This window comes from Marmota flaviventris, chromosome 8, assembly GCF_047511675.1.
Source record: "Marmota flaviventris isolate mMarFla1 chromosome 8, mMarFla1.hap1, whole genome shotgun sequence".
In the NCBI taxonomy this organism is placed as follows: domain Eukaryota; kingdom Metazoa; phylum Chordata; class Mammalia; order Rodentia; family Sciuridae; genus Marmota; species Marmota flaviventris.
Genome location: NC_092505.1, coordinates 109035407 through 109053845, shown reverse-complemented (window position 1 = coordinate 109053845; position 18439 = coordinate 109035407). Strand labels below are relative to the sequence as shown.

Genomic DNA, 18439 nt, shown 5'->3' with positions numbered 1-18439 from the left:
CTTATCTTAAAATGTCTAGATTCATAGACTTCAGCCTTGACCGCGTGTAGAAATTCCTCGAATCCCTTGAGGAAGATTTAAAAATCTTACAAAGTGGGCCTAGCCCCAGAGATTCTGACTTAATTGATGGGGCAATGGCCTTGTGTTTTGGCTTTGCTTTGCTTTGCTTTGCTTTGCAGAGGTCTATATTAGTCTCCTGGGCTGACATAACAAAGGACTGTAAACTCAGCAGCTTAAAAACGACAGAAGTGCATTCCATGCCCATCCTGCAGTGAGCTGAGATCAAGGATTTGGCAGGGCCGTGGTGCCTCCGAAGACCCATGCTCTTTCTCAGAAGCTGGTGGTCTGGTCGCTGTGGTCCTTAGCTATCCTGGTTCATGGCTAAATTGCTCCAGTTCATGCCTCCTGTGTCAGACCTTCCTCCTGAGTCTGTCTCAGTCTCCTTCTAAGGACACCAGTTACTGAATATAGGGCCCATACCGTCCTCTCAACTTTCCATCTGCAAAATCACTTTTTCCAAATGAGGCTGTGTTCACAGGTATGGGGCTGAATGCTGTGACACATCTTTTGCAGTACATGATTCAACCCACAAGCTCCCCAAGCACTTCTAACATCAGCCAGGTTGGGGGAAGGATGGGTCAATGGTTCTGACTCTTGACATGCATCACAATCCCCAAGAGATATTGGATACCCATGGGTTAGTGGATCCCGCTCGGTAGATTTGGTCTGGACCCAGGAATTTGCATTTTTCCTCACACATTTGGAAACAATCAATCAAGAAAGAAGGAGAATAAAATGAGGCCTGTCCTCCGATGCCCTGGAGGGTCAGCATCGGCCTCCTGACAGCTGGACAAAAATGTAGAATGTGTTTTAGAAATGACATTACAGCAAGATTTCCAGGGAATTCGAGCATTCGTTATATTATTGGAGGTACTGTTGCATACCATGCAAAAGTAAAATTGTTCTTAAATAGCTCGTGAAATGAGCTATTGAGAAAAATGGATGAATAAAGAAACAAATAAGGCACTGGGCTGTGGCTCAGCTGTAGAGCACTCGCCTAGCCCGTGAGAGGCCCTGGGCTCGATCCTCAGCACCACATAAAAAAAAATAAATAAATAAAATAAAGGTATGTGTCCTACTACAACTAAAAAATAACTATTAAAAAAAAAAAAGAAACAAGAAAATGAGCCACGAGGCAGATTCCCCAGTGGCCTATCTCCCTGAAGGCAGGAAGGGGCCTTCTGAATCTTCTGGCCAAAGAGATGTCCCAGCAACTGTGAAGAAAGTGGCTGTCACCACGGTGGCTGAAGATACTCTGCCTGCTGGCTCTTCAGCCACCACGACTCCTCGCTACGATCTGCCTGTCTAGGCTCAGACCCAGAAATCCCAAACTTTTCCTGTCTCTGCTCCTTCTCAAATGATTCCAAATAACTCTCCATGGCCAAAGCTGGGAACAGGAGGAAGCCTGGGAAACACAGACCAGCACACCACAGAGCTAGCCCTGACCTGGCGCAGGGCCAAACAAGTAGCAGGTAAGTCTCAGAGTCGGTGGCTGAGAACCAAAGAAACCTTCCCGAAAGCTTATAGCCAAGTCCAAACATGCCGTATATGATTTTCTTTTGGCAGATACAGTGTAAAGTAAGAGCAGACCAAATTCCCCAGGTAATCGTAATTGACCTATAAATGTCATTATTGATAGATTGTGTTTCTGGAAATGTTGTTCTAGCACTAAAGTGCTCCTGTGAATCTGAGAAGGGAATTTAGAATTAGACGGAGCCTTTTCCATCTCTCTCTCTCTCTCTCCAACTAACTTCACGTTTCCTCTTGGAGAGCTGCACTTTTCCCCTTTCCTTCTTCTTCAAAACATATCACAGATGCAAGCAGTCACAGACATTGATATCCAGAAGGTCCATGGTTCATTGGGGACAATTACTTTGGGGAGGACCATTTGCTGGCATTGCTTCCCAGAGCCGTTCTCGCTCAGACCGAAGGAGTTCTCATCAGGTTAGCTTTTTTAACTTGTCAATTTTAAGGATTGATACTACATTTTAATAAAATGGGTATTGTTTGGGGAGGTTTGAACGCTTCTGTCTCTTCTAAAATTCACGTTGACAGTCTCTAACGCGACTCATTGTGAGGTGTGGCTTTTAGGGGCCCATCAGGCTAGGAGGCTCTTCTCTCATGAATGGAACTAGGACCCTCCTGAAAGGGCTCCTTCCCTTTCCTGCCTTCTGATGTGTGAGGACATAGTGATTGTCCCCTCTAGAGGGTGCAGAAACAAGTGGTCATCTCAGTGGCAGGCAGCAGCCCTTGCCAGACACCAGCCTCTGGGGCCTTGATCTCGGGCTGCCCAGCCTCCAGAACTGTGAGCAGCACATTCCTGCAGCTCACATGGGACCCCGTCTGCGATCTTTTGTTACAGCAGCACAAAGGGAGAGAGACAGCATGGTGTGACGTCAGGGGTCGATGCCCCTCAGGTGTGGCACTTCTCTGCACAGCTTGTCTCAAGTGTCCTTTCCGCTGTGCGTCCTCGTGCTCTTCTGTGAAACAGGATTGACAGAACGCCATCTTTCTCAGATGGCTATTAGATGTAAACAGGACACATTTCTTCCTCAAAAATGTCCCCCATATCTTCAGTCATGTAATAGGGATATCTTCTGTAAACACCTATTTTATTTGACCTTTGGCACAAACTTATGAAATCAGCTTCCACATTCTCCAAATTCAAATTGGCAAACAGGATTTTTTTTCCCCCTGAAATTAGTCCATTGCATTCATTAGTAGAACTTCAGAATAAAGAATAGAATTAACAACTCTAGGTCTCTATTCATCCACAACAAATAATATCCCTTAATCAAACTCCACATGGAAAATCCTCCTGTGCCTCTTGCATTCTCTGCTGATAAACTGCTGAGTCACTGCGTGTGGCAGCCAAGTTCATCTCTGAAGCATGCCTCTTTGAGTTGACAGGGGCACCCAAGGTCCTTCTGCTATTTCTAGATAATAGAAAGAGACCAGCAGCCTGATGCATACTCTGAGTAGCTGTGTGTGTGTGTGTGTGTGTGTGTGTTCATCTGTGTGTGTTCTGTTGCCTTTGCCCTTACTAAGGCTGGCAGAGACTTGTCATGCACATCGCAGGTTGAGCAATTCCCGTATGATGTAGGCACCTTGAGAAATCATGTAATGAGACTCTAAACTGTAGCATGACAAATATAGATAACCGTGGCCACCCATCAGAAGAGTTGGATGTGAGCTCATTGGCTCAGGATGGTATATTGTAACTTGTTTATCAAGATTAGCAAGGGGAAATTTTAAATAATTAAGAATTTTCTTATCTTGCATTTAAAAATAAGCCATAGACCCTAGATTAAGTCTAACTTGGTTAGTTCTTACTGGCAATAGAAGCAATATTCTGCTGTTAACATGGCAGCCATTTCTTGTGCTATGTCTTAGCACCACTTTCCTCTTCTCCAAATTAGGAAAAAAAAGACACTTTAATCTGACTTTGAAAACATATTTTGTAATCCCTAATTGTTACTCATTTGAACTTCATATTCTAACACAGCCAAGGGCTGAGGAGCACCCCTAACACTGGAAGAGGTTGTAGAGATGAAGAGAGCTCTTCCACGAGAGAAGCCGGCTGTAGCTCTGGAGATGGCCGGTCTTGATTGCCTCGGATACTGTTAACCTTCTCTGAGCATTAGTTTCTTCTATGTAATAAAAGAATAATAAAAGCACCCTACCATAGAGGTGTTGTCAGGATGACCCACAGAACATTTTTGTGCTCTGGTGCCCGATTTGCTGAAAACATCTGTGGACTTTATCCGGAGTGTAAACCATAAGGGTTTGTCCAGTTTCCTGACTTATGTTAAAACACTCTCTGGTTGAATGGTTCTTAGATACCTCTACCCAGCTGCATCTTCAAGTCTATTGATTATGCAGAAATTCCGTGCACACTTTGTATTTGTTATAATGGATTTTTAATCCAGCCTATTTAGACCTCTAGTATTTGTTTCATTTAAATTGCTGTTTATTACTGAATGTTCCTTTTAAATGACCTATTACAATCTTTAAACTCATTTCCTCTGGTTTATGTTCCTTTCTCTCTCTCTCTCTAATCTCTCTCTCTCTCTCTCTCTCTCTCTCTCTCTCTCTCTCTCTCTCATATATTGCCATGAATTGATGACTAAGTGATTTTTAGAATTTTTCTTATTTTATTAATGTAAAATTGAAATCGACCTTCCTCAGACTTGTGATTGTTAGTTGGAGAAATGACTACATCATAAAAACTTAGAAGGTACTATTTTAGCAGGGAAACTTTTTTAGGAACTGTTCTATGAACTTATATATGGAAAAGAGGAAAGTTTTTACAGTGTGGAAATAACTAAGGCAATTTTCTATATTATTTAGGGAGAAAATTTTACTTTTTCTTAAATTGCATGAAGACTCCAAGTTAAAATGTCCCTTCATCTGATACCTTTGAAAGTCCATTTTAATTACTGAAATAAAAACTCCCTGATGTTAGAGAGATTCTACATACATTAAAGCAATCAAATTATATGTTCCCACTACCTTCTGTTTGCTTTAATTAGACCTAAGGGTACAAGTCTCAAGATGTTACTGTTGACTTATTTAGAAAGTATTTTAAATCTCTCAAAAATCTCTGGAGGCCCTGCAGATCAAATAGGCTAAACATATACTATGAAAATCGGTTGGCTTATAAATGTTAGCACAAAATTTTTTCCATTATTTGTTTCAACCTACCTATCTTCTTATATTTGAAGTGAGTTATTGCAGACTTTGTTTAGCTGACTTAGCCTATCAATCCATGTCTTCCAATTGGTTTATGTAGTTAATTTATATTTTAAACAATCATTGATATAAATGTATATAGGGCTTACATTTGCCATTTTCTTCATTTTTTCTGTTTTCTCTGGTTTATGTTCCTCTGTTTCTCTCTCTCTCTCTAATATCTTGCCATAAATGATGACTTAAATGATTTTTAGAATTTTTCTTATTTTATTTATAATGTTTTAAGAGTGTCACTTAAATAGTTTTCTTGGTTAATGTAGGCATTAAAATATTTATACATAGCTTATCAGACATACTAGTGTTAAAATTTTACCACCTCTGGTGAAATGCTAATAATTCATTTTCATTTAAACCCTTTGTCTTTTCACTTAAAACAAAATGTTGCAAACATTTCCACAAACACTGAGCACCACAGCAGATGGTGGTGTAATTTTAGCTTCAAGCAAAGAGCATGATTTCAGGAATTCATGGAGAAAAGGCCTATCGTATATATTTACTCCCAATTTGACCCAGTCTGTGGCCCTTTCCTTTCTGAAGTATTAATCCTGCTTCTCTTATCATTTCCTTTCTGGTCTATGAGCTTCCTTGAGCTATTAAGGGCAGATCTGTTAGAGAAAAATTCTCTTAGTTCTTCTTTTCCTCAGAATGTGTTTGTTTCTGAAAAGCAGTTTCACCGGACCTAGAATTCAGCATTGACCATCCTTGTCCTTCAGCACAGAAATCCACTCTTTCCTGGATTCCGGGGCCTCATGAGGAATTTACCAACCTGGGTATGAGGGCCCCTGTAGAACCCCTGCTTAGCTAAGCTTCCTTTTAAGAATTTTTCTTGAGGCTGGGGATGTGGCTCAAGCGGTAGCGTGCTTGCCTGGCATGCGTGTGGCCCAGGTTCAATCCTCAGCACCACATACAAACAAAGATGTTGTGTCCGCCGAAAACTAAAAAAAAAAATATTAAAATACTCTCTCTCTCTCTCTTTAAAAAAAAAAAGAATTTTTCTTTGTCTCAGTTTTCAGAAGTTTAATCATGATGTCTTTGCATGGATTGAGTAATTCCTGTAGATCTATCCTGGAGGCCCCTGACTCTTTCTGCTGTCCTTTCCATCCTACAATGAGCCTATCCTGTGAGTTTAGTTGTTGTGGTGGTGGTATTTTTTCAGCTTTATAATTTCCATTTTTTTTTTTTTTTTTTTGCTAAAATCTACTAGTTTCCATGGATTTGTAATATGGTTGCTTTCAAATCTTTTCCTTACACCTACATCTGATTTCTTTCAGTATTGGCCTTAAAGATGGAGAGCCTCACTCCTGGTCCATCCTCTGGCTACCCAGAGTGCCACCAGGAGACAGAGGCACCCGACGTGGGTCCTTCCACCACAGCGCATGCCTGGAACTGTGGGCTGTGGCTTACCTTCCACTGTCAGTGGAGGGCTGTTCTGGATCTTCTTCCAACCAGCCGGAGGGCAAGGAGAAGGTGGACTTGACTACCTTCTGTTAGAAGGTGGAGGGCCAGGAGATTCCTAGCTGGATCTTCTGCTGATAGCTGAAGGGCTGGGAGTTACTGTCTGGATGGCTTAGTGTGTTGCAGTGCAGATTTGAAGGTAGTGGCCATTGGTAGCCTCTGGGTGGAGAGCTGGGGGGCACCAGGCTTGCTGGTGTCCCCAGTGCTAGTGGAGGAGGGGGCTATTTCTGTCAGTGAGTGTGAGACATGGGTGGACACATGTGTTTTAATACCACTGACGGGCCACTTTCCCTCCACAAAGCCCAGACACTCACGTTCTCGGTGACATTCTTCCTGGCTTGACCTTCTGCTTATTAACGTGACCTTCTATTTATTAACTGTTGTACAAAACCTACTCCCTTTTGTATCGATGCCACTAGTTAGGGTCCTTTTGATGTCATGGGCACTGTCGTCATCTCCCAGTGACAATATTGGCATTATAAGAAAAGAGAAAACATTAAGAACACAGCCACTGCTGGGTGGTAAACTGACAGACTAAAGAGAAGAATCGCTTTGAGTTTCTTGGGATGATAATAGACTTAATTGATTAGATTTGTTGTTATGCCAAAAAGCAAAAAAATAATTGTTGCAATAAAATGCCCTCACAACGCTAGCTGCTTATCCCTCAAACTAATTTAATTATTAAAGCCAGTATTAGTTTTAGGACCTTATAACTTGACCAATGGCAAAATAATTGGTTCGGCAAAAATTAATTCATCAAATATTGATAGATTACCCGCCATTCGCTAGGAGTCCACCTGCTTTGAGAAAGGCAGGCTTTCCTCTGTGTGAATGAGCCTTCTACTCCATCCTCTCTTCCTGAACCTCCTCTCAGTTTTCCCTTGATAGCAGAAACAGCCTGTTTAATCTTGTTAGATCTCATATGAGCTGTGGCATCTCAGTTTTTTTCCTAACAGAAAATCAGGGTCAAGTGCTTCAGAGATGAGACATAGTGGCAGGTGTACGAGTGCCCGGGAGCCCACACAGCTGGAGGGGCTGCAGTGGGACACCCAGCCAGAGCACACCCTCGAGATCCTGGAGTCCAGGAAGCAGGAGGGTGTATGGGACCAATTAGCAGCCATGCCAGCTGCCATTTCACCACCACACCCCTCCGTGTCTGAGCTTTATCTGGAGCAGCTGCTGTTTAATCAGAATTCTTAGTTATGAAATCATTAAGGTTTTACTTTTAAGAAACAGAACCCACCCTTGTATATCAGAAAACCATTCTGAGGGGCCAAGACCGCACATGCCTTCACATCGGGAGGCCTCTGCTGGGTGGAGATGCTGCCACATCTAATGTGTTTAATAGAAGCTCTGGGTTTGCATCTAAATGGTGATGGCTACACTGCATGTGCTGTGCAGTGGTCAGTCTGCAGGATTGATAGCTCCAAACTGGAATTGAATGAGGAGAAGTAGCTGATTAGTCCAATACAAAGCTTGTAGCTTCCACAAATCTCTTGGACTGCCTGGGATGGATGCTTCTGGAACACCAAATCCTATTTCTCTTTGTTCTGTTTTGGCTCTAAGCCAAGATGAGCTTCTTCCTTGGGAGGATCTGGAGCACCCTGCAATTAGACCTTCATCAACAGCAGCAGGCTGAGCTTCAAACTCCAGCAGCTTCAACTCCTGGACATGGCTCCTGCTCCCTAGTATCCTCTGTCCCCAAACTCATTCTTTAGACTCAGAGTTTCAAGGGAAAACGTGGCCCTAATAACAGAATCTGTATCCCTCATTCCTTTCTTTCTCACTGACACTAAATTCGACTTAGAGGTAGATTCAAGCAATAGTAAGTAACCCACTGTTAACAGTTCCTTAGGTCCACCTGCAAGAAGGTAAGGAATCAAAGTAAGCCATTATTGAGATTGGGCTGTAGAGCACAGGAGTGGCTGGATAGATACTGACAAACTTTGTTGTGGGCCCAAGGAAAGCCATCTCACATAAACACACACCTACATACGTTTTGCTTCTCCTCCTTCTGTGCCCCCGCTAAGATTTTTAAAGTAGGTGTGTTAGTCAACTTTTCATTGACCTAACCAAAATATTTGACTAGAACAACTGAGAGGACACAAAGATATTTTGAGCTCACAGTTTCAGAGGTTCAGTCTATAGTCAGCTGATTCCATGGCTCTGGGCTTGAGATGAGGCAAAACATCATGGCGGAAGGGTGGAGCAGAGGAAAGCCACAGGAAGGAGAGAGAGAGAAAGGGAGTGTGCACACCTGAAGAGCCAGGGACAAAATATAAAATCCCAGTGTATACCCCCAGTGACCTACTTTTTCTAGCTACGCTCACCTGCCTACAATTGCCACCCAGTAATACATTTGAATTATCAATTCATCAAATGGATTAATCCACTGATTAGGTCACAACTCTCATAATGTAGTTATTCAACCTCTGAACATACACTGTTCATACGCTGCATGTATTTTCAATGCATGAGATTTTCAGAGGACACTTTATATGCAAACCTCCCTTTTGGGAGGTATTGCCTTAAATAGAAAGGTCACACCACTTGTTAATTGCCCCCCCCCCCCCCATGGTCTAGAATCTAGAATATTCAGAGACCTATAGGAGTCAGCAAATGATCCGTGCTGGTCTGGCAGCATTTGTGGTGAGCCTCATAGTATAACATGCCCCTAAGAAGAGTGCTTACTGCTAGGGAAGACCAACTGTACAGTTGACCCTCAACAGATAGGGTTTCCAGAGAGCAGGATTCCCAGTGCTAAGACTAGAAACTCCTGGGAAACTGGATGAGATGGACCACCTCGCCCCTGTGCGGTATACCAGTTGTTGCTTTATTTGAGCTTCTTTCTTTCATTCCATCCTCTTTATCCCTTATGCAAAAGCCTATGAATTTTTAAAGGCTGGGAATTAATTTCAAATTTAAAAATAGTTTATGGATCAAAACATAGTCCCGATTTGATGCATAGCCTCCACATCTGTGATCCATTTTTTAAGAGATTAGAGTATGGATGGGCCTTGGAGAAAAGTCACGTAGATGGTCTTGCTGTGTTCTCCTAGTCTGGGTCTTCAATCAGAGTCAAAGTGAACCATGATGGCTCCCCAACGCGTCCCAGCTCACAGATGCTTGTGGTCACAGCACAAACCACCACCTGTGCATGAGACTCAAAGCCACACCTGCATCTCCAACCTCCTCTGGATTTGTCATTCATCATATGCGGTTCCTCATGCAAATCTGTGCCTGAATGTTCTAGAATCCTGAGAAGATAGCATGTGCACAGCAGACCTTGTCCTCCAGCCCCTTGTATTCCTTGTGTAGTTATGAGAACTCATTCAGTTGCCCCCAGCAACCTGTGAATCCTCTCAGAGCCTTTTTGACCTTACTCCTCACATGCGATTTTTATGAGTTAAATTGGATCCTTGAAGACTCAGGTACTGACATCATGAGATCCACGGGAAATGGCCATAAGGGAGAAAGGGAGGGAGAGGGAGCAGGAGTAGACAGGAAGTTTTCCAGAGGGTGATGCAGCTCTGGCATCTGTGGAGGTCAGGGGAGATGCTGAAGTCCCCTGGCTGCTCTAACAGGACATATAGACTGGCATCTATGAAAACAGACCTTCTCTTCTCAGTGTCTTGGAGGCTAGGAAATCCAAAGTCAAGGTGCCTGCAGATGGCTTCTCTGGGGTCATGGATGAATAACCATCTTCTTTCCATGTCCTCACATGGCCAAAGGGGCAAGAGATCTTTCTGAAGTCTCTTCTGAGGACTCTATCCTCATGGGCTAACCACCTTCCAAAGGGCCCAAGCAAATGCCCTCATATTGGGGTTTGGGATGTCAACATATGGATTTGAGGAGGAGCATGAGCATTTCATCTCTTCTGATCCTTCTGAAAGAAGGAACAAGGATTGGGTAGGTAGACAAGAAAGTTTCACATAGGCAAATGGGGAGTTGAAGCCGAGTCTCTGGTTATAGGAGTCCTGTGCCCCATGGGAGTCGGGCATCCTGTAAGAATGGCTGGCTCAGTTCCCACCAGGATCCTCTGTTGACTGAACAGCCCATCAGAGGCATGACCCCATCATGAGTGAAATGATGGAGGCGGAGGAACAGAAACTGCACCCCTGGTCAGATGTGTTCCCCCTCCTGGGGACCTGAAGGCTGTGTTGGGAAACCCTATTGAACCTCTCTACTGGCCAGTGGGACCTTCTTTCTGACCCATGTCCTAAGCTGGACTGGCATCTCTTCTCTGGAACATTAACTGTTCCCCCTGCCCTTGGCTTTGTCTGCCTCTCACTTCAGTTCATTTCCAAATTGTTGCCAAAAAATGTTCCTTTTCACATGCAAATCCAATCCAGTAACTCCCCAGATTCCAGTCTTTCACTGGGGACCCTCAGGATCCAAGCCAAGCTTCTCAGGGTGGCAAGAGTACTAGCCAAATATTCCACTGGGCAGGTCTGTTCCCATGTTCCCCATCCCTCTCCAGAAATGTGTGGAGTTGCCCATCAACTTCAGATACTTCTTCCTTCATCTCATACCTGGTCCTTTGCTCATAATGTCCACACTGTAACTGTCCCCTCCGGCCCCATCACCCAATAACTGCTACACAGACAATGGGATATTTTTTCTAAGTCAGTGGTTTTCATACTGATTGTGCAGGGCTGGGGAGATTAAAAAACAAAACATGGATGCTTGGGTCCTGTGCCCAAAGGTTCAGACTGAGCTAGCCTGGGGTTTGGCAGGACATTAGGATTTCTTAAGGGACTTTACTGTGCATCCACAGCACAACTGAGAAACGCTGATTTCTAGATATTTTTCACCCAGGATCGTCCAACTCCTAGGGAGAGTTTAGAACTCCTGCTCTCAGCAGCGTCTGGCACCCTCTGCCTATGCAAGTATAGGCTCTGAGTGGCCTGGTGCAGACTGGCCTCACCTCGTTGGCAAACAAGAACAATTCCCTTCACCATAGCAAAGAAACAATGCCACGAAAAAAAGAAGGAAAAAGACTCCACACACGAGATTCTTGTGTTAAAAAGACAAACTGCTTCGATCAAATATCCCATCATATAACAGATGCAACCATGCTACTTTTGCCTTGCTTTCCAAGCCTATAAATTTATTCCTTTACTTTTGTTCAAAGTCCTATGATAAAGAAAGACAAAAACAAATTGGGAGATTGTGTGATGTTAAAAAAACAATTGCTTTTTGTCAATATTCCAGGCAAAAATGTGTTAGATCTGCAATTAAAGTCTTTTTTAAAGCAAGATAAATAAATAAAAGCAATTTTCTTGTTTATTATTATATTATTATTTTCAAAATTCATGATAAAATCTGACTTGGAAGTCTATCTAGGAAGGAGAAATCAAATACCAGTTATTGTTAGAAGTCTATTCTCATTGCCCCCACTCCAGATCTGGATAACTATCGAAGAGGATTGATAGAATTTGAATAGAAGAATTTGAGGTTTGGGGGCCCTGTGCTCAAAACCTGGTGAAGATGAACAGAACTTTTCAAGTAGGGAGGGAAAATTATTTTTCAATTTTTCAGGAATGAGGAACAAAATAGAAATTAACATTGCAATGTACTGTCCTACCGTGTTTTTATCATTCTATTTACTGGGTTGAGGAATGCAAGGCCGGAGAACTCAGGTTCTAGTGCTGGGTATTTCTGCTCCACCATCCCAAGGGCAGGCACATAGCAGCCTCAGTAAATTGTTCTTTACTGTCCTTTATTTTCCACTCATCAGTTTTTTGACATTAATCAACTTTCATTTTCTTTACATTCACAAATAGATTTTATTCTGAATCAGTTAAATTATCACCTTTGCTACTTAGAAATAATTGCAAAAGTCTACAAATCCTATTGTGAAACACAAAGTTGAGTAGCTATGTAATAGCTGTGTTTATGTGACAAATCTGTAAAGTGCTCATAATATAACCAATCTAGAAATCATCAACAAGCAAGGGAGAATAAACATTAGGTATAAATTCTTCACTCTTTTGGGGCCATAAGTATTTGCTAGATTAAAAGTTTATTTTCCTAATGAGAATTATCTATGTAGTGTTTTTATTGAAAAAAAATTATATATACTTTACACTTTGCCTTTATATTTATATCTTTCTTCAGAAACCAGAATGGCAATGTCATGAAGAAAATTATTTCATCCATTTTTTCTATTTGTTTATTCATCTCCTATGAAAGTGCATAGTAAATAGTAGGTGCTGAATGTTTGCTGAAGAAAGACATATTTTTTAAGCAGTGAGACACATTAGTAAGTAACATGGCAGACATGGGAATTAATCAAGAAAATGGAAATCAGAATTCTGAACCTAAAGACTTACATGCACTCAATAGAATAAAACAAATTACTTCCCTTTTTATTTTTAGAAATCTGATTGTTAAAAACACTAATTTGCAATGTATGCTTGTAAAATTTAAGCAAATTATAAATTTAAAATTATAATTTTAAATTATCAATGTAGTTTGAACTCATTTAAGTACACATCTGCACACATATATAACCACATTAAAATTGGACTTAACTAACATATTAACTTATATGAAGTATCATTGGCTGATTAAAATAACACCTTTGATAGTAAGAACCTTTGTCTATAAGTCCAAATTGTGGAAAAAACAAAGTAGTCTTTAATCATGGACTGACAGTACCTAAAGAGATGTTTCTATAGTTTTTTCTATAATTTTGTTTCTATAATTGATGAGAATATATTGAGGTAGGGTAGTTTCTATAGTACTATTACTTAATACTCTATGTTTAAACCATTTGTAAAACAAACAACTGATGAACAAAATTGACAAAACTTGAGCTAGAGTAACTAAGAAATAAGAGAGAAGGCTCAAATCTGAAAGAAAGGGAAGACATTGCAATTGATACCATAGAAATGAAAGAGATTCTAAGAGACGACTATGAACAATTATGTGCCAACAAATTGGATCACCTATAGTAAGTAAATTTCTAGACACATACACACTGCCAACTGAATTGGAAGGATTAGGGGATTGAATCTGTACAAAGCCCAGGGCCTGACGGCTTCACTGCTGACTTCCACCAACATTTAAAGAAGAACCAAGGCCAGTTCTTCTCAAATTCTCTCAAAAAACTTAAGAAGCAGGACCACTTACAAACTTATTTTATGAGGCCACCATTACTCTGACACCAAGCCAGACAAGGACACAAGAAAAAAGAATTACAAGCCAAAATTCCTAATGAACACAGATGCGAAAATCCTCAACAAAATATTAGTGAACCAGATTCAACATCGTACTGAAGGGATCATTCTCTGTGATCAAGGGAGACCACCCCAGGAATGCAAGGTTGTCTCAACACATCAAATCCACAAGAGCCATAAACAGCATCCACAGAACCAAGAGTGAAACCATGGGATCATCAAGAAAGAAAAAGTTAAACATTAGTGAAGATGAGTTGTTTGAACAGGCTGGTGCTGTTTAGTAAGTGAATAAGCTTAGTTGTTTGAATTCACCTGATTATTTTAAACAACCGATTATCTTTCTGAACTTTTCAAAAATTTGGACATTTTTGTGAAAAGATATCATGTACACAAAACAACAAAACTTAGTTGTTTGAATTCACCTGATTATTTTAAACAACCGATTATCTTTCTGAACTTTTCAAAAATTTGGACATTTTTGTGAAAAGATATCATGTACACAAAACAACAAAAAGCTCTAAAATATTTTCTATACAACATATAGTATATTACATGTGTTGTATATAATGCAAGTATGCATAATATGAATAATATATTATAACTAATGATGATATATCAATAAAATTGATAATTAATAATGGTCTATTAATAAAATGTGCATAATATGAATAATATATTAATAATTAATGAGGGTCTATTGATAAAATTATAATATATTAATAATTAATGATGGTCTATTAATAAAATTAATGATGGCCTTTTGAAGCACTAAATTCTGGATAGGAAAAATCTGAGGTGGTAAACTTAGTTTTGGACACTAGGAAACCAAGGTGAACCCCAACATAATGGGTAGGTGCCACAGTCTAGCTGGGCACAAATCACCCAGCCGCTACAAAGCACTTGTATCTACAAACAGAAAACTTTATTGCCTGAACTCCAACAGCATTCCATGCACACTCCCTGGGAACTCTCCCGAATGCCACTCCGCTCCTCCCGGAACCACCAACCGGAAATCCCTCCTCTGGGACTTCCCCAACCAATGCTAACTCTTCAGGAATCCCCCAGAGACTCAAAAGTAGCACGAGAACTCCAAAGTAGCGGGCCTAGGCGGACACTAAAGGTCTAATATACAATTGAAACAATTCAGCATCATCTTAATGGTTCGCCTCTCAACCAATACTATTGGCAAAATGCCAGGGGCCATTCCGACTCGGCTGTGGCTCTTGGCAGGCAGGCCACCTCAAGCCTAGGTCAGCATGACCCAGTCGGAGAGGAAGAAGGCAGATGGGAGTTTGTGGGTGATCAGAGTGGGAGTCCTTGGAGTGGAGGAGCAAGTCCCGGGTACAGCTTTAAGCCCTTCGTAGACAGTTACTGTCCATGTGGTAAACTGGAAGGGCTGGACGCTGGAAGCTGCTCCTGAGTAGGAAACCAAAACAGCTGACAGAACAACAGGACTGGGAATCATGAGCAAGGGCTGCCTTCAGGATGGAGCAAGAGCACGGCTGGTTTCTTCAGTGACCATTAAAACCTCAGGAAACCTTCTGAGGAATAAAGGGAAACAGTCTTAAAAGCACACAGACATAAAAAACAAGACACCCCTGAAAGAAAAGAAGTTAACTTGGCCTGAGAAATCTACACTAGCAGGAAATAAAGCAGCATCTTTATCATCAGGAAGGAAGGTGGCCGCGCCTGGAACATGGGCTTTTATATACGGTATGAAAAGATACTTTCAAATCTGCAGAGTTTCCAAAAACAGTCTACTCACTCGCACTAATTAAAAGATAAAAACAAAAACACCAAAGCCAAACTGCTTGATATGTGTAGCCAATTAAAGGGTGAGTAAATCTAAGAATGTGGGAAAGTGAAATATAAAAGATTGCTGGTAAACATCAATGTTAATTAAATATAGAACTAGGCCAACAGAGAGGGGGCCACACAGGAAAAGATAATTTATGCAGATTTCTTTCTGTCTCTATAGTGAGAACAAAACAAAACAAATAGGCATGCATAAAGAGACTCCCTGCAAAGTGTCAGATGTCTGTAAGGATTTGTATGTGTCCTCTAATCTCTTTTTCTAGGCTAAAAAAACCCATCTGAGATATCCATCAGGAGATTCTTCACATCTTCCTCATTATAGTAAAAATCTCAACCTAAATATTAAACAGTTGCAGAATGAAATGAAAGCCCCCTGACATGGTGGACTTTTGTAGCATTATTAAGAATATTATTTTAAAAATTTAATGAAAAGTAAGATGTGAGATATCCTGAATAGTGAGAAAACAATGTAGTAGATGCACGGGTCTAACACTGAACATTAAGCAGATAACCCAAACTCTTGCACACTAACAAAATTCCATTAGGGATTTAGATAATTTTCATTTTACTCTTTATATTCTGGATCACTTATATTTCCAATAAGGAATGTACATGACTTTTTTAAAACATTTTTTTTTAGTTGTAGTTAGACACAATACCTTTGTTTATTTATTTTTATGTGGTGATGAGGATTGAACTCCGCACCTCACATGTGCTAGGCGAGTGCTCTACCGCTGAGCCCCAACCCCAGCCCCAGGAATGTGCATGATTTTATGAAGAGGAAAATATTAAATTTTAAAATACTGAATGAGATTTTGTTTATTTGCTAAAGTGGATAAATATATAGACCATGTGGTTTATTCCACAAGTTATTTTAACAGAAGATAGATTTTTTTTTCTTTTTGGAAACAATGCAAAGTTTCATAGAAACTCTAGTACAAATTACAGAAATGCCAAAGAGTAAAGACATTAATATAAATTTCTTGGATTTAAATCTTAATTGTACCTTTAAGCAACTGTTGAATCCCCCACAAAATTAAATTACATCTGCTGACTCAGATTCCTCTGTAATTCAGAAGTCATGAGACCTGCCCTGTAGGTTGTCGAGGACTGAATCATACATGACCTGAGGAGTGCACCTAACTGAAGTGATTTGCTTATAATTTGATTCACAATAACTATTAGCTCCCAGTAAAGATAAACTCTCAGGAGCAGAGAACCTTGGAGCTTTGAGCAGCTTGCCTACACTTAGGTCTAAATAATAGTAACACTACTACTGATAATTACAAAACTAACATTCAATGTTTTATGTGCTATCAGGTCCTTATATATTAAGAGATGCATGTGAACTTAAGAATCTTCATTGCAATATTGTTAGGTACTATCAAAACTACTCTTTTTCTATTGAAAACCGAGGCACAGTCCCTTAAATAGGCAAGTGTAAATGGTTCAAACAGGATTTGCACCAGGATGTCTGTATATAGACTGCAATGTTGGTATTTATTTATTTGTTTGTTTATTTATTCATTTATTGTTTTAAAAATATTTTATTGCTGCATTTTAATTGTACATGATGGTGGAATTTGTTGTCATGTATTTATTCTTGCACACAACACAATGATGTAATTTGGCCAATATCATTCCCCAGTATTTCCCCTTTCCTTCCCCTCCTCCCTCCTTCTGTTCTCTTTTCTCTATTTCACCGATCTCCCTTCAATTTTCATGAGATCCACTCCCACCTTTCTTTTCCTTTTTTCTTCTTTATCTTCCACATGAGAAAACATACAACCCTTGAGATTCAGAGATTAACTTATTCTGTTTAACATAATAATCAGAACTTCCATCTATTTTCTTGCAAATGCTATAATTTCATTTTTCTTTATGGCTGAATAAAACTCCATTGTGCATATACATCACATTTTCTTTGTGCGTTCATCTGCTGACAGACCTGGGCTGGTCCCATAGTCTGGCTATTGTGAACTTGAACCGTGCTGTTATGAACTTGGGTGTGCATGTGTCACTACAGTATGGTGACTTTAATTCCTTAGGATATATGCTGAGGAGTGGGATGGCTGGGTCATAGGGGGGTGCCATGCCCAGCCTTTTGAGGACCCTCCATGCTGGTCTCCGTAGTGGTCGTGCTAGTTCACGATCCCACCAACAGTGTAAAGGGCTCCTTTTCCCCACTTCCTCTCCAGCACCTTTCTTGCCCCTTACTTATGGCACCACCCTGGATTAAATAGGTGATACGAGGTTTAACTGAGCAGCATTTCCTATCAAGTCAAAAGCAAAGAGACCGCGTTTAGCCCAGACTGACAAAAATATACACAAAGGACAAAAGCAGTTAGAACACTTTTAGTAAGAACGTAAAAATGGACAGTGCGAAGCCAAATAGAAAAGGAAGACAGGAAACTAACGAATGCTTAAATCAGGGGTGAGTTGGGTTTGTGAATTTTGAAGCATTTGAATAATAACACAGAAAAACTATTATAGACAAAAAAAAAAAAAAAAAGATGAGCAAAGACATTTTAAGTGCTGGGGAGAGGACCAGGGGGCACAGAGTTGTCCAGTCAGCATTTATTGAGGAATGCATCTGCACAGTTGGGAGTGGCTGCAGACCTGCTGTGACAGACCACTGTCCTTGTCATGCCCACTCATGCTCAGGGCCCCCAGCTCTGTAGGAGGAATACTTTCCCTGCCCTAGTAATGATGGGTTTGGCCTGTGAATTGGTGTGGCCACTGGGGTGTCGGTGACATGAAGCCAGCAGAGGGTGGAAATGTGCTTGTGAAATGGGCTGCAGTCTTTTACACTTGATCTTGAAAATAACATCATGGCCTCCCTGTCCAGAGGAATGAGAGCTCTCAGGGTAGATCCAGACCAGCCCAGGTCAACCACGCTCCCCCGATAGTACGTGTATAAAGACGCAATTAAGTGCTGATTGCTGGAAGTCACCGAGTTCAAGTGGCGTGTTTTGTAGAGTACTGTGAAGTCACACCTAATCCATGCTTGGCTGCAAACCTGGAGACAAAGCAGTTAATATTTAAAATATTGTGAAAAAATGTTATTCGACAAAGTCAACTTCATCAAGGAAAATGGGTTTAGATAAGAACACAGAAATAAATACCCACCCAAACCAAAAGCTTCAGAGATCTCAAGAAAATTAAATTTTCCT

At 40.8% G+C, this 18439-nt stretch overlaps 1 long non-coding RNA gene across 2 annotated transcripts in view; it reads left to right on the top strand.

The window, feature by feature from the left end:
• The first annotated feature begins 1340 nt into the window (after positions 1–1340).
• The window catches only part of LOC114091274 (uncharacterized), a 69640-nt gene continuing 52541 nt past the window's right edge, over positions 1341–18439 (top strand). The window contains exon 1 of one of the 2 annotated variants that reach the window (XR_011708370.1): positions 1341–1532. This is a non-coding gene — a long non-coding RNA (uncharacterized lncRNA). The remainder of the gene's footprint in view (positions 1533–18439) is intronic. The other variant, XR_003582486.3, reaches the window with a different exon arrangement.